Source organism: Amblyomma mixtum, chromosome 1 (genome assembly GCF_055824585.1).
Source record: "Amblyomma mixtum isolate Tamu chromosome 1, ASM5582458v1, whole genome shotgun sequence".
Taxonomy (NCBI): domain Eukaryota; kingdom Metazoa; phylum Arthropoda; class Arachnida; order Ixodida; family Ixodidae; genus Amblyomma; species Amblyomma mixtum.
In genome coordinates, this window is record NC_143012.1 from 272,357,159 (window position 1) to 272,371,625 (window position 14,467).

Below are 14,467 nucleotides of genomic sequence, written 5' to 3' on the forward strand. Positions count from 1 at the left end.
TATTGCGTAAGGCCATTAAAACACCCTCCTGTATATTGTTTTCAGGAGCATTGACAAGCTCTTTTTCGTTATACCGTGACGTATATTGTCAATACAATTAGATATTAATGCTAACAAGTAAGCCGAGGAGAGGCAGCCGTTCTTGAAGTAAGGGCGCCCGCAAACTGTACTACATCGAACGAATACGCTGTCCTTTAAAGGAATCGCTCTACACAATTCCATTCCATCTTTCGATCGTTACTGTCCAACGCGCTGAAATCAGACACATTTCATCAAAGGTTCTACATTTCTCTTTAAAACGTCCTGAAAATAAAGGGGAAAATAGGGGTGTGAGAATTCAAGGAAGCGCCCATCCCTTACAAACACTTTAGATTAATCTCAAAGAGCCTGGTCCTCTGTGCGATTAACATCTGCCATTTATACCTTTGCAGCTTGTATTCACGTGAATAAGTGCTGCGACGCAACAATCACAAAGCCAGTATTTTTTCGTTCCTACCCTTGCACCTGTTGCTTCGGAGCCGATGACACGCTGATGTGGCGCATATCAGTTTTCTAAACACGAACACACGCAAAAAAGACGTTATGCTATGCAACCTTATAATTATTATTTGAGAATTGTACCACATACTATTCAGTGGGAGATGCGGCGCGTATACCGACAAGAAGTTAGATTTCGGTTCTGTTTTCACGAAAACAATAAGATTTTTAGAGGGTAAGCGAAGAATTTAAGCTTATAAACCAATTGCCTTCTGTGGTCTTGGATATCAGATCAAGCTGCGCACGGCAAGAGTGCGAGCGATAAAGATACGACCCTGAAATTGGTTTCTGTTTCACGTTTTACCCATTTTACCGCGAGACGGCGGAAAATCATTCGGGCTGCAAACAACCCTGTGCGTGGCTGCATCAATGGCGTTGGCGTGTATTTCGTGGATTACGTTTTCTTCAAAATCCAGCTTCATCGTCCGCTTACGGTAAGTCTACACGTTTATATTTTATTCATTTGGTCTCCTAAACCACTCTAAGCAGAGCTGTGTGCGCAGAACAGATTATGTGCGCAGTTACAAACGTCCTATCTTCGTTTCTAAGGCGGAAGCCATCGGGTTCTCGACTAATGCCGCTTATCTCTGTCCCGCTGTCTTTACTAACGCGCGGAAAGGCGGTCTGTGCGATGCCCTTGATGATAAGCCGCTCCTCGCGAGCTGTCTACTAGATTTTTCGTGTTTCAAGGTAGATGCGCGGCCAGAAATGTCGTTTAGCCTGTGAATGACGGCCGAAATGGAACTGTGTGTTAGTTAGCGCCCTGTGAGCTCAATTTACATTGCACCTCCGAAAACGTACTTACATACAGTCTCGTTCAGTGGTGGATTACATTTATTTTCTTATCTTTGTGTTATCGCCTGTCTGGACCATGGAGCGCTGTTCTTTTTGAGGTGTGCATTGCTTGCTACGTATGGACGCTCGTTCGGTGCGCGTCGTGGACGCCGACGTTTCAGCAAAGGTGTCTTGTAACACTATAGACTAGAGCGCGAGACGTTTGTCAAAGTTGTATTCAAGCGGCGCTGGAGGAATGCTTGTAGTGTGATGGGTGAATAAAATTCGTTGCCGGCGCGAATGGCCGGCGTGCTCAAACACCGCGAAGAACCCACGAGCTCCATACCATCTCCCCTTCGTTGCACACGTATGGATTCGTCCGTGTCTGTCATCAGAGCCGTTGGCCGCCGCCGCTGGCTTGCGGGCACTTCATTTTGAAAGCTGGGTAAAGGTCGGCTTGACAAGAGGTGGCTTACATTTCGTTCCGAGTGGTTCGTTCATGAATCCCGCTCACACGTGCACAGATTTCTAGAATACCATTTGCGCGAGAGGCAAAGTATGTGTTTCTGATTTCAGACTGCTACGTTACGAAAGCGCCGATGTGACTCGCCGCTTATTTGCGCCTAAAATTAAATTAAGCTCTCGTGTTATTATAGCTGCGCCTGTTGAAGGCGTTAATTGTTTCATTGAAATACTTCCTACTTTGAGCACGTTAAATGCTTTCGCTGATTTTTCTAGCAGCGTTGGGTTAGGCTGCCTCCATGCAAGAAACACACCTCTTTACTGCGCTGTTGGAGCTGCACTTGAAGGAAAAACTAAGTGAATTTCAGGCGGTATTTTATCGTGACAGTAATTTGCTGTCTCAACCTCGCGACTGCTTTTGAAACGGCGCAGCTGCAGCCTCTGTGTGCTGTATTAGTTTTCGGAATAATGAGCGCGGCATGGAAGCGCTGCGACCCGCTTGTTTCTAAGAGCGTGCGCAGATGTACGAGTATGCGGTTCCGTCTTTGTGCTTCAAGTTATAGGCGCAAATCTGTGGTGAACTGGTTGCTTCTGCCTGCTGGTTTTGTATAGCTTGTGCCCGTTTGAGTATCGGCTTACGTACACTCGGCCAAATCTTTAACTGGCTTAGGTGTTGCATCGCTAAATGCACCTGTAAAAAGGTGCCTTTTGGCTACACTGCTAGCATATTCATGTTGTAATTTTATGCGTGAGATGGCATTTCATAGTTTCTTTTTGTTAATATAATGTTTGAGTGGAGTACTTGCATGTTTAGATCAAAGTTATCAGAAATATTCATCGTCTGCCGCTACGAAGAGCCGAAACAAGCGGAATACGCAGCAATGGTTATGGTGGCGCATTTGCACTAATCTGGGTAAACGACTTGTCTGCATGAAAGAAGTGGTACTTTACCCAGAGGATGAGGCCATATGGACAAGATCCATTGCTGCGTATGCCGCTTGTTTCAGCTGTTCGTAGTGGCAGACGAATGTTTCTGATAACGTTGATCTAAACACGCAAGTACTGCACTCAAACATTATATGAACAAAAAGGAACCACGAAATGACATTTCACTCGTTAAATTACAGCATGAATATGCCAGCAGTGTAGCTGAAAGGCACCTTTTTTACAAGGTGCATTTAGCGATGCAACACCCGAGCCAGTTAAAAATTTGGCCGGGTGTACCAGGCTTAATTCACGCAGGGTATTCTGAAGCTCTTCTTCTATAGCGGTTATAAGAATAAATGCTGCAATATTCTCCTTTTTGGATCCCTCTGTAAGGTGCACTGAATCTGTATTTTATGGAGGTGGCATTCTTAACAGCCCCTTGCGAGTCAATGCAGATATGTGGCACAATTGTTCGAAGTCTTCTGTTACAAATAGTGTAAAAGGATTGCCATAAAGAGATCAGTAATGGCTGTAACATTATTGCCATACAGAAATCAATATCAGTACTGGATTCAGAGTAGATTGCTCCAGGGATTAGGGGTCTTTGTTACAATGTTTTATGACGACACTTATAATCTGTCGTGTATTTACTGAAATGATTGAGCCGGCGTGATAGCTCAGTGGCTATCATGTTCGTATGGCGACCTGAAAGATGCAGGTTCGATTCCGGCCTAGGCGGTCGCATTTTAATAGAGGCAAAATGCTAAAGGCCTCTGTACTGTGCACAGGTGACCGAAATTATTCCCCAGCCTTTCACTTCAGCGTCTCGTAGCCTGTGTTGCCTTGGGTCTTTGAACCCCATAAAACCAAACCAAAAGATCAAGATTGCCTTTCTAGAATGGCATAGCCAGGATATGCCTTGCATTGTAAAGCACATGTGTAGAGATGGAATGGGGATTTTTTTTCAGTTCCTCTTATATTATTTTTTTCCTTTGTGCTGTACAGGTGAACATGCCCGGATGATTTACTGCAGACAACAGGCCACAAGAATGCTTCTGAGGAAACTAGCCGGACTGTTACTTTCAACTTTTATGTTACTGTGGTGCATTCTTATGGTGCATGTATTGCATATTCCCAGCCTGGATAGCTTGGAAATAAACTAAATTTGTAAGTATATTGATTGTTTCATGTGTGAACTCTGTCTGGTGACCTTTTTCAATGATTGTGGACAGTCTATAGGCAGTCTATAGATAATGGTCTACTAATAGTTTAGCAGACAGAGGTCTATAGACTGTCTATAGACAAAGGTCTATAGCACTGCCAGGCCACACACCTATGGAATGTCTATAGACAGTCTATAGACATATGTCTACTGGACCAGTGGACTTTTGTCTGTAGACTGTCTATAGACAGTAATCTACAGGAAGTCTATGGCCATAAGTCTATAGGTCGTCTTTAGTCCATCTATAGACAAGTGTCTATAGACGGTCTATAGACAGCTCTATAGGAAATGCATGACCATAAGTCTATAGATCGTCTATAGACGGTCTATAGACCTGTGTCTATAGACTTCCTATAGACCTATAGACTTTCAGTAGACATTTGTCTATAGACGGTCTATAGACAAAAGTCTACTAAAAGTGTATGGCCATAAATCTATAGACTGTCTATAGACCAGTCTAAAGGATTTGTCTATAGACAGTCTATAGACTTCATAGACTAAAGTCTATAGACTGTCTATGGACTGTCTATAGAAATTTTTATAAGGGTTGAGGTCAACAGGAAAGTGGCGCATCGATCACGACAATGCTCCTGCACATGCCTCGCACTTGATTCAGACTTTTTTGGCGAAAAACGAGACTCCTGTAGTTCAACAGACTCCTTACTCTACTGATATGGCCCCTGCGATTTCTGGCTGGTTCCCAAAATCAAAAGGCCATTGAAAGGAGCGCGATTTCAGACAAGGAAGAACATTATGGCTGCAACGACAGCTGAGCTAAACTCCATTCCGAAAGGGGCCTTTTCGGAATACTTCCCAAAATGGCAGCACCGCTGGGAGAAGTGTGTGGAGTCCCAAGTAGACTACTTTGAAGATGACTAGGTTTGGAACGCTCCAGTTATGCAAGTTTTTTTTTTCTACGGCCAAAGGTCGGATACTTTTCTAACAGACCTCGTATACTCTGATCTCACGGGAATAAACAAGAGCTTGTACATTCTACCTCCACACGGCCGCCGCGGTGGCTCAGCGGTTATGGTGCTCGGCTGCTGACCCGAAAGACGCGGGTTCGATCCCGGCCGCGGCGACTAGAATTTCTTTGGAGGAGAAATTCTAGAGGCCCGTGTACTGTGCGATGTCAGTGCACGTTAAAGAACTCCAGGTGGTCGAAATTTCCGGAGCCCTCCACTACGGCGTCTCTCATAGCCTTAGTCGCTTTGGGACGTTAAACCCCATAAACCAAACCAAACCATTCTACCTCCACATTTTATCTCTGAATGCCGCGATCATAACTTGAAAGTCCTTGTACCGCGATGTCGAACTAATGTGTTTCGTAATTCTTTTTTTCCTCATACTTGTTCACATTGGAATAGGCTTCCCAAGAGCATAGAACAATGCATAACGGATAAACATTTTCAGTCTTTCCTGGCGGCCAATCTGTCGTAGAGGCTTTCCACCGTTTCAAAATTTGTTTTCTCGGACTGACATTTCAGTGATGCGTTCTATTTTATTTTAGACTAATTCGCCGTATTGTTTATTTTTAATATTTGTGACATGCTCATTTTAGGGATATGTTTACTGTTTTGTCCCCCCCCCCCCCCCCCCTACTATAATGCGCCTGGGCGCTGCAGGTACTTGTATAAATAAATAAATATAAATAAATAAACATTACCGAGAGGCTGGCATATATCGTAATTAGGTTTAATAAGAGACACAAACTGAAGGTGGTACAGGTCTACGCGCCTCTATCTAGCTATGGTGGCCAGATCGTTGTTTATGAAGACGTGGAATCGGCAATGGGCAAAGCAAAAACACACTACTATGTGCTGATGGGCGGCTTCAATGGCAAGGTAGAGGGAAGAAGCAGGCTGGAGAGCAGGCAGTATATGTGACTGTGCATGGGCTCTAGGAATAGCAGGGGTGGGGGGGGGGGGGGGGGGGAGTTATTAGGAGAGTTCGCAGATAGAAATAATTTACGGGTCATGAATACCTTTTCCGCAAACGAGCAAACAGGAAATGGACGTGCAATAGCCCCAATGGAGAGGCTAAAAAATAAAAAGGCTTCATGCTATTTGCTCATCCTGGCATCTTGCAGGATGTGGAGGTCCTCGGAAAGTTGCGTTGTAGCGACCACAAGATGGCAAGGTCTCGAATTAGTCTAGACTTGAGCAGAGAACGGAAGAAATTAGTCAAGCGGAAGTTCATTAACGAGTTAGATGTTAGAAGGGAAGTAAATGAAATCAGGATATCGTTGCACAGCTGCCTACGACGACCTTAATGTTGAAGCAATGAACGCTAATCTCGCAGCTATCATTACGGAGTCCGCAGTTGAATTAGGCGGTACGATGGTTCGACAGGATACCGGCAAGCTATCTCAAGAGACGAAATATCCAAGACATGATGGCGTCTAACCCCAGAGAGAACAGAACTGTCAGAGCTATAGAAGTTGGTCAATAATCGCAAGGTAACCGACATAAGGACTGTTAATATGGAGAGGCTAGAGCATGTTCTAAAGAACGGAGGTAATCTAAAAGCGATGAAGAGAAAACTAGGCATCGGCAACACCCAGATGTATTCGTTAATAAGGAAAGAGGGCAATGTCATTAGCAATATGGAGAAGGTAGTTAAAGTAGCCGAAGAGTTATACACAAATAGATGAAGTATGTAATCAGGACGTTAATGAGAGAGGCAGTAGCGCACAGCAATGGGGCATCCCGCCAGTAACGAAAGAGGAAATAAAAATAAACTTTATAGGGGCAATGAAAAGAGAGAAAGGAACTGGTGTAAGATCAGGTAACAGCAGATCTTTCGGAGGACGGAGGGTAGATTGTACTAGAAAAACAGTCATCTTTTATACGCATTGCCTTATGACCTCCAGTTTACCAGAGGCTTGGAAGAACGCTAACATCATCTTAATCCGCACAAGAAGGAGGTGTCAAGGAATTAAAAAATTCCAGACCGATCAGCTTACTGTCCATTGCTAAAAGGTAATCGCTAATAGAATCAGGACCTTAGACTTCAAACAACGAAATGATCAGGCAGGCTTTTGTAAAGGGTTCTTGACAATATGGCATATTCACACTATCAGTCAGGTGAGAGAAAACCGCAGAGTATTACCCCTGTATATAGCCTTCATAAATTACTAAAAAGCATTTGACTCAGTGGGAACCTCAGCCATCATGCAGGCATTGCGGAATCAGGGTGTTGAAGAGTGTTATGTGAAGATATTGGAAGATACTTATAACGATTGCACAGCTACTATAGTTCTTCATAAAGTCAGCAATTAAATTCCAATACGGAAAGGTGTCAGGCAGGGAGACACGATCTCGCCAATGCTCTTCACTGCCTGCTTACAGGAGGTATTCCGGGGACTGGAATGGGAACAGTTGGGGATAAGAGTTAATGGAGAATACCTGAGTAATTTGCGATTCGCTGACGACATTGCCTTCCTAAGTCACTCAGGAGATGAGCTGCAAAGCATGATCAATGAGCTAGACAGGCAGAGCAGTAATGTGAGTCCAAAAATTAACATGCAGAGTACCAAAGTAATGTTCAACAACCTCGGAAAGAAACAGCAGTTTCAATAGGTAGCTAAGTGCTGGAAGTGGTAAGGGAATATGTCTACTTAGGGCAGGTAGTGACAGCTGATCCCGATCATGAGAGGGAAATAACTAGAAGAATAACAATGGTGCGGAGCGCATTTGGCAGGTTCTCTCAGATCATGAATGTCAGTTTACCAATATCGCTTGGGCGAGTCGGTGGCCGGTGTGCTGATTGGCAAGTATGCTTACGGCACCGTGCAGTATCGGCGGCCGAGCGAAGCCTTCACGTCGATGAGACGGTAACTGTAGTGGCTCTTGTCCACACCTTCTCCGCACTACGAATAACCGAAACGAGTGACTACATTTCATATCGATGGACCAAGCATCGCAGTCATCAAAAAATTCGCCTGGGATCAGCATAGAGCGACGTCATCCAACCTGACCACATCCAGCGGTATAAATCATACCCCCTCTCCCCCCCACCCCGCGAAGACATCCCGCGCCAGTGGGCTAAGCAGCAGCAAAGCCGGAAGCATGCTTAACAACCCCTTCAGCTTCCTGATCCAGGTTAGTGGACTTTTTACCGCTGAATGCTACCGTGATGACAACCGGCTTTTGTTGCTGCTGCCTTGCCCAAGGTGCACGAAATACCTTATTGCGTGTGTTTTTTGCGCTTCTGTCGATCTGTTGGTTTGCGGTGACGTGGAAACTAACCCCAGACCCAAACCTACAACTCAGGGATTACTTACCGAGCTTCTCAATGACCAAAAAGTTATACAGAAGAGGCTTGACACTACTGAAACAGAATTGAAAAAGTTCGAGGAATAAGCAACAAAAACTGAGGAATTCGGAACCAAGGTCGCTAGTATGGAACAAAATATCATGAGTATACAAAGGAAACTTACAGACTTGGAGAATAGGGGAAGACGCAACAACCTTCTTATATTTGGTGTCACAGAGCAAGCGAATGAAACCACTGAGCCCCTTACAGAAGCAATAGTTGAAAAAATACTTTCAGGAAACTCTGGGAGTTTCATGTATCATCAGTCGAACAAATTCATAGAATTGGACGCAGACAAAGCAGTAAACCCCGCCCTGTAAATGTTAAGTTAATTTCATTGACCACCGTGAAAAAATAAGTCTTGCGAAACTGTTCTGAGTTAAAAGGAAAATCGATCTCTGCCTCGGAGGACTATTCATTAGCCACTAGACAAGTTAGAAAGATTCTGTGGGACAGTGCTGTTCAGCAAAAGTTAAAATCTTTTACGACAAGCTAAAGACTGATGTCGAACGGTTTGAATGGGACAGCGTGCAAAAGGAAAGATATATTCCTATAACTGGTCCAGAACGGCCAGAATGAAATAAGAACGACAGACCAAAAAGTTTTCGGTGCCTAAACGTTAACGCACGCAGTGTAATAAATAAAACAGCCGATATAGAAAGCATCGTGATTGCCCATGACCCGCACTTAGTCGTAATAGCAGAAACCTGGTTAAATTCCAGTATAAACGACTGTGAAATGGGCCCACCCGGCTACCGTACATTTCGGGATGGCATAAGACACTCGTGGTGGCAGCGTCGTAGTCCTATTTCGAGAGTCACGGCGAGTGACAAGATTACCAGATATTGCCGAAACAGAATCTGTTACCATGAAGGTATTCTTGGAAGAAACCAGTATAGTGATAGGGGGATTTTATCGACCACCAGGCGCCGACGACACGTTTTTTAAACAATTGAATTATTTTTTTTGTGTGTTCGTATAGGAATCATTCGTGTAGCATACTACTAACTGGCGATTTCAACGTGCCGTCCATCAATTGGGGCGACGATTTTCCATACGCCCTATCCCGAGCAGTGGAACCACTTGTCGATCTTATCTTATTCCATGACCTCTCTCAGTTAGTGAAGCAACCCACCCGAATTCAGAACAACGCGTCATCTACATTTGGCTTGTTTCTTGTCAGCAGAACCATTCTTCGACGAAACCCAGAAATCCACATTTTTGAAGGCATTTCAGATCATAAGATGATACGTCTCTCAATGCAGCTTAATATCCTTCCGCGACAAGAAAGGAAATAATGTGTTTTCCCTGTCTTTTCGTGTGCTATAGCGATGTTGATGTATTAGAAGCACTGGAACTCTCATTTACCGGCTATGTTTCTCTCTGTGATTCGAACCAGTGTTTTTTCGTCCATCTATGGTGGTTTTTCATGGACTTTGTTTTAAAATGTATTAATGACTTCGTGTCTCTAGGCGAAGCATACTGCGCAATTAGCCCTTGGAGCAACAAACAAATTGGTCGGCTTGGACGAAAGTTGCAAACAGCAAGAAAACAACATAAGAGACACCGGTCCGCGGCCAACGCAAATAAAATAAAATGTGCGACTTGCGTGCACTGCTGAAAGGCAGCATTAAGAAGGCGAAAGCTCATTTACCAAAATGTTACCCTGAAAAATTTCCTAAGTTCATCCCCTGGAAAATTTTGGTGTCCAGTGCCCCCCCCCCCCCCCCCCAAAAAAAAAAAAAGAAACTGCATAGTGTGTGCCTGAACGACGTGGTAAGAACCGACAAATCTGCTATTTCAAACACCCTTAATGATTATTTTACTTCGTTTTCACTCGCGATGATGGAGTTAAGCCATATTTTGCCGACTACGATGACCTCCCGACTATTGGTAACGTTCTGGCACGAAAGGAAGGTGTACTTCCGTTATTACTGAACCTAGGTGCTAAGAAGTCACCTGGTTTAGTTGGAATACCAAACTGTTTTTTTAGTAAGGTATGCCGAATGGTGCTCAAAATACCTGACTCTCATATTTAAGAAATCCCTGGCATGCGCCGAACTTCCAACCGACTGGATATACCCCCAAATAACACCTGTCCCAAAAACTAACGACCTGTCCGAATCCGCTTCGTTTAGACCCATTTCGCTGTTGTGCACTTGCGCCATATCACTGGTGCATGTCATTTCCAAACACATCTTCATTTTTTTTTTAATAGAAACAAAGTGACTCATATGTGGCAGCACGGGTTTCGAAAGGGGCTGTCCACAGTAACCCAACTACTTGAAACAATTCATGATCTGGCAGGAGCATTAGATAAGCATAGCCAGGCCGACATTATATTTTTAGACTTCGAAAGAGCTTTCGATCGCGTGTCTCATTCTAGTACCGCGTGCGTAGGATGTCTCATATAGTAGCGTGTCTCATATCGTAGTACCAACCAAGTTTGCCGGCACATGATTTTGAAAGGCGCTGCTATGCACAGCATGTGTACGAGAGCAGACGACACAGTAATCCGTGCGTCACAGCATTTGGGGCCCATGCGACCAGGGTTCCCTGATGGTGACGCCGTAGCACACCCCGGCGCTCAGAAACCGAAATCCCTCAATATAAATAACGCAATAATAAATTATTTACCGCGCGTATATCAATTGTGCAGCGTGTACCACGCGTCCTGAGGCAATACGCAACGTCTGAAACAAAGAACACGTCAACCAAAAATTTGATGTCTCCACCCCTTTATGGTGGAGTTCGAAGCGACTCAGGCTATGAGGGACGCCGTAGTGAAGGGCTCCGGAAATTTCGGCCACCTGGGGTTCTTTGACGTGCACTGACATCGCACAGTATACGAGCCTCTAGAATTTCACCTCCATCGAAATTCAGCAGCCGCGGCCGGGATCGAACCCGCGTCTTTCAGGTCAGCAGCCGAGTGCCGTAACCACTGAGCCACCGCGGCGATGTAGGAGTGTGATGCGTAAGCGTGCCGTCACTTAATATCACACATGGTCCTTCCAATTTGACCGGCGTGTTAATTCACCGAGAACGCATGGTTACAAATAACGACAACATATTTTGCTCTACCTGTCGGCTTTTCGCGAATGTGGCCATGCCAGGGGTAGGAAACTTCCATATACACCATTGGCCAGTATTGGCCACCACCATTCTAGGAGGAAACTCAACTGGAGCTTCGTATCGTCGTCACCACAACGGTATCCAGAAAAAGAATAACTTCACCCCCGGTATGAACCACCGCCGGTGAAAACAGAGCAGCTTCAGCCACCGCCACTGCCCATTGCGCTCTCCTTCAGTTCTCCTTCAGTCACCAGGCGCGCTGAAGTAGTGGAAACCGAAACAAGCCGGAGTTTCCGACCCCTGGCTGAGCCACCAGAAGCAGTTCTCCCGGTTATGTGATGACTGCTCTGACTCTCACCAGGTGTATAGTGCATCGCGCAGGGTAGGGCGAACATGGTCATGCAATGCAGAGTCCAGTTGCTCCGCAGAAATGTTATAATTGTCATCGCCCTCAGCGTGCCTCGGTCAGCAGAAAGAATTCAACTCTGGGGCCAGCGCTAACAGCTATTCACCTCACTTTGGGTCAAGGCGTTTTCTGTAGCATTCCTGCTGCGATTCGAACATGCATCACAAAGCAACTCGCAGACTCGCGCAGCCATTATACATTCTTGTGGGGATTATGGATTGAGTGCTGCAAACCCCCCCCCCCCCCCCCCCCCCGCCTCTTTCATTGCACGAAAAAGGGGGCTTGTGCTACCCGTGCTTGGATGGGTCGACCGCAGATCTATAGAAAAATAGGGTAGGGAGAAATTTCAGGACGTTGAGAACGTACAGCCAGACCGTAGTCATTCGCACTAGTTAACGCATTTTCAAGATCTCCGCCTCACCACGTCCGCAAACAGAGTTGTCACGCTTTTAAAAGTGTCATGAGCTTCAGGGAACGTGAGCGTCAATCCTTCTATTTGCTTTCGCCCCGTCATTTCATACAAGCCGTGTTGACGCGCTCCTTAGCTCACCTGGCAAACAACAGCCGTTTCGAGCTTGTCAACGGCTTTGAACATCGCGCCAGAACAATAGCCAAGACCCGTCTTTTCTGCAACCTCGATTGTTCGACAAATTACATGGCCTCGCTCCGTCTCCGTAGCTCTGCTGAATTCGTCGTTAACCGTGAACTTCCTCTGTGCACAGACTGCTATGTTTTGCAGCATTTCAGAATCAAATCTCAACTCGACATGAGCGCGTTCTTCTCGTAGCACGGCTGCGCCAAGTGCCGCTCCCTGCCTGTGTGACCCTCTGGACTCCGCACCGAGAAGCGTGTGTGAGAATGCGACCGGCGGAATGGTGAGGGTGGAGAGAGAGAGAAACTGGGCAGCTGCAAAGGCGCAGATGTTCCTGTGCTTGCGCTATAAATCAGGACGGAAGGCCTGACCCTCCAACTATGTAGGGAACGGAACAGCGGGAGGCCGTAAGAAAGGTCAGGGAAACTGAGAGCCCCTAACCCTTCTCCTCTGGGAAGTCGTGCACCGCTTACGACATCGGGAGTCAAAGAGTTGCAGCCATTGTGCAAGGAGCGTCGGCGCGGTGACCTCAGTCCGGTCCGGGCTCCTTTTGTGCGGGATCGCCGTAGGGGTGCAGCTCTTGCGACCCCTGCAGTGAAGCCAACGCAACCCGCGGACCTTTTTCGAGAATCGACATGGTAGGCTCGAAAAGGTGTAAAGGAAAAGTTAGGAAGCCGCAGTTCAGTTATTAAGAGCTGAGATGTCTGTTCATGCGGATAAGATGGATTTTTCGTGCTTTCTTCAATTTTTTCTCTTCCTGCCGCTAAACTTAAATGCCAAGGCTCTCGAGTGGGCTGGTTGGTCGTCGTAATCGCACATGTTTACTAGCGCATAACACAGACACGGACACAGATGGGAACGGGACCCACTTGCGACTGGAACTTTACTGACTGAAGGAAATATTAATGCATTCTTTTTCTTTTTTTCTCTTGTACCGTTGGTGCCACGTATCAGCTTCTATCGCGTCATATGAAGAGAATACAACGAAAGAGGGCAACGAAAAAAGAATAAATGCCGGCGACAGTGAGAATACTATACTAGATAAAAATACACGCTTGAAAGTCGGTGAAATGTAGCATGAAAGGTGCCTACAAGATATTAAATCAAGTGTAAATACTTCCTTCGGTCAGTAAAGTTGCAGTTGCAAGTCTAGCGTGCGTTTTGTTCTCTCTCTCTCTGTCCGTGTCTGTGATATGCGCTAGTAAAAATGTGGGACTGAACTTAATACAGCGCTAGTAACTTAGCTCGAAGCCGGTTCTAAAGCAGCTTCTAAAAGTGTTTGAGATAGTCTTTTTTTTTTTTTTTGGGGGGGGGGGGGGGGAAGGGGGGATTCGTTTTTTTATATCAGCACTGCAAGCACAGTAATTGTGAGGCAACTAATCATTCGAACTCACAATATGCTGCGAATCCTCCCAAGCAAAAGTTTATTCAGCGTCGGACTCTTCTTTTAGTATATATGGCTACAGGCGATAGAGCTGGGCCCGAGAAGTGGCCCACACCAGCGCGCTTGCCCTTATAAAAGTGGTCTGTGGACAGTCTATAGACTTCTTATAGACTCTGTTGCTTTTCTGTAGATATTTCCTTTTGTCTAATCAAAATCTATAGATTGTCTAAAGAAAAAATTCTACTGAAAGTGTATGGCCATAAATCTATAGATTGTCTATAGACTGTCTATAGGATTTGCATTGCCTATAGACTGTTCTTTAGGATTTGTCTATAGAGAGTCTACATACTTTATAGACAGAAGAGTATGTACAGTCTATAGACTGCCTAAAGGAATTTTTGTAAGGGATGCTGAAAATATCGCGCATTAAAAAGGTATCCATAATTGTTACACAAGTTAAAAGCAATTCTGAAACACATCTATCTAGCCAAAATATCTTGGAATACGACTTATAACTCATAAGCATCGCGACATTTGAGCAGACAGTCTTGCAGCTTCGGTTTGAGATTTTTTTTTTTTTTGTCAGTGTAGCGTTTTTCCCGGGTTCGCAGTCGCTTATGAGTGCGAACTCATTCTTCAGACACGTCAACAGACGACTCGTTCCCTTTCGTAACTATAAAGCTAACCGAAGCACAGCTCCGAGAAAGGCAACATCAATGCAACCGGCCCTTTCCAAGACCGCCTTGATCGGGAGAGGGAGACATGACAACATAT

General features: G+C 45.3%; 1 long non-coding RNA gene across 1 annotated transcript; it reads left to right on the plus strand.

Moving 5' to 3' along the window:
* The first annotated feature begins 901 nt into the window (after positions 1–901).
* On the plus strand, positions 902–3,876 carry LOC149371696 (uncharacterized). The gene is made up of 2 exons (XR_016292009.1): positions 902–971; positions 3,706–3,876. It is a non-coding gene; the product is annotated as an uncharacterized LOC149371696 (long non-coding RNA).
* Positions 3,877–14,467: the final 10,591 nt, after the last annotated feature.